This window comes from Eutrema salsugineum, unplaced genomic scaffold (genome assembly GCF_000478725.1).
Source record: "Eutrema salsugineum unplaced genomic scaffold, Eutsalg1_0 scaffold_6, whole genome shotgun sequence".
Taxonomy (NCBI): Eukaryota; Viridiplantae; Streptophyta; class Magnoliopsida; order Brassicales; family Brassicaceae; genus Eutrema; species Eutrema salsugineum.
In genome coordinates, this window is record NW_006256547.1 from 11,630,564 (window position 1) to 11,633,242 (window position 2,679).

At 39.3% G+C, this 2,679-nt stretch overlaps 1 non-coding gene across 1 annotated transcript; it reads right to left on the bottom strand.

Annotated features, from left to right (window-relative positions):
- Positions 1-1,599: 1,599 nt before the first annotated feature.
- LOC112083668 lies at positions 1,600-1,705 on the bottom strand. The gene has a single exon (XR_002897804.1). It is a non-coding gene; the product is annotated as a small nucleolar RNA R71 (small nucleolar RNA).
- Positions 1,706-2,679: the final 974 nt, after the last annotated feature.

Below are 2,679 nucleotides of genomic sequence, written 5' to 3' on the forward strand. Positions count from 1 at the left end.
GATGATCGGTTTATGATGTTTAGGTTCTAGATTCTCATCTCCTTTCCTTAGTTAGCTGCTCTTAATGCTAGATCTTTGCACATCACTCTGATCTAGACCTTAGTCATTTCTCCACCCACAAGGTGTTTGATGAAATGTCTGAATGAGCTAAGCTAAGGGTTTATGCCTTTTTCATCATGGGAATGATTTGTTAAATGCATGAATGACATATTAGAACTGTTTCTTAATGCTCACTGATTCATATTTCACAAATGATGATTTGGTTTGAAAGTGGATTAGTGTAGAGATTAATGCCTTCATGAGAGGATTAGTCTAGATTTGAGTTCTAAGTTAATTGGTTTTGAGATCATGTGATTGCTTGTTGCTGCTTTCTGTGTAAGATTCGGTCTCCTTGAAATAGAAACCGTTTGGTCATTATTAGACTTGATACTTTATGCTTGTTGATTGCTTGATCTTGCTTAAGGTGAATTAATCTTGATTAAGTGATTTACAAAGAGTTTATTTTCATGGGAATGAATTAATCTGCTTTTGAAGTCTAGACTAAAGAGTAACTTGCATTGCATTATTGTTCTTAGCATCATGAATAAATCTCTAAAGCACCCTAATCAATGATCACATCTAGAGGTTTAGCTTTCTCTTTGTTTTGAATCTGAGTCTTTGTTTTGTTGTCTTGTTGCTTGTTCTTAAATTACTTCTTGTTTTTTTGTTTACTTTATATTTTAGATCACCTTGTTACCAACTCATCCGCTTGTTCGACTTGAATTAAGATAGCTCCACATAGTTCTAGTGTCTAGAATCTCTCCATTTGGATTGATACCTCAAGTGCTACAATGACATGAGTAGTTGAGGAATTGATCAAGGATTGAAAAATTCCTGCTATCAATTTGGCGCCGTTGCCAATTGGAGAGTTCATTCTAGCATTAGAACTTTGGATCTTCTTGAGATCAAGTCATTGTTTTCTTTTGTTTTACTAAGCTTTTATTTTCACCATGTTAATGTATATCACTAAGAGCATGCATCTCTTTGAGATGATGAATTTTCTCTTTTTCATTGTTACTAACTTGTCTTCCTTGATTCTCTTGAGCTTTGAAAGGTACCAAATTCACAAGAAGAGAAATGGAAAGACACGTTCTATTGAGCTGTTGGAGATGGACGTCCACAAGAGCATTATTCCAGTCCCAAAACCGCAACAACAGCCACAACCTCCAGCACTGACCCAAGCTCCAAAGAAAACGCCAACAGTTGGAAGCTGTGACACTCCTTGTAGTCATGGAAAGAGGTATGGCATCCACCCTCCTCCATTTGAAGCTGCGGCCTATGAGATCAAAGCAAGCTTGGTTAAGTTGATTCAAGAAACTAAGTTCTTGGGGTCTGGTATGGAGAATCCATATGATCATTTGGACTGCTTTGAGAGGTTGTGTGACACATTTAGGACTGGAGGAGTGCCCCACGACAGTATCAAGCTCATCTTGTTTCCATTTTCACTTGGAGAAAAGGCAAGCAAATGGGAGAGAGCATTACCATCCCACTTGGTAAATTCTTGGTATGATTGCAAGATGATCTTCCTCCAAAGGTTTTATCCCATACAAAAGACTATCCAAGCTAGGAAAGACATCTTGGGCTTCAAACAAAGAATCCATGAGACCTTTGATGAAGCATGGGAGAGACTTAAAGGCTACACTAGAGATTGTCCCCATCATGGGTTCCAACAAGAAGCTATTCTTAGTATCTTCTATTGGGGAGTTGATACAGAGCATAAATGGACATTGGATGCAGCTAGCAATGGGCGTTTTGCGACTCTTACCATAGAACAAGGAGAGTTACTTGTTGAGAATTTGGCCAAGAGCAATGAAAGATACAAAGAGCTTGATACTGAATATTGTCAAGATGGTAAAACTGAGGTGGAGCTTCGTTTTCAGCAAGAGTCTGTTCCACAAGAGCAAGCTGCTTCAAAGACTCAAGAAATGGAGCTGAACAGCATGTTCCAACAACTTCTGAAGGGACAAGATGAGCTCACAACAAGAGTAAAGCGTTCATACAATGATCTCCACAACAAAATAGAGAGTTTAACCTCTCAAGTGAATCACATGGAGAGCAAAGATCATGAAGCTGCTGTAAAGGAGATAGAACGTGTACTCTTTTGTCCACAAGAAGACATTGCTCTTAGAGGTCTTTCTTCACAAGACAATGAGGATATTGAGCAACTCAGTGGAGAGGTGACCCTTGGAACTGAAGTTTTCGCTATAAAAGACATCCATGGAGCTTCTAGAGACAAAGTTCAGATTACTGCTGAAGAAAAGGCCGAACAACAGCTTCAGAAAGAAGAAAAAGCTATTGAACCGCCAGCTTATGTGTCTGTAAGTCTCTGTGATGAGTTTCAAAACTTTGAGATGACGTATGTGGGGACTTGTGGAATGAAAGAGAAGGATCAGCCGTTTGCTGCTTGTGAGAAAAAGAAAGAACACCAAAGAGAGCTTGATCTTGAGTTCATTGATGGTGAGAAGTTCTTTAGTGATGATGAGGATTGCTTGGAATCTCCACCTCCTACACCAGGTGAGAAAGAGATCAGCAGCAACAAAAGCAATGGTTCAGAGTCCCAAGACAAGCGCCCAACAAGCATTAAACCATTCACTCTTGGGTCTTCTTCTTCTCAAGTCTTAGCTCTCACTCCATGGAAGT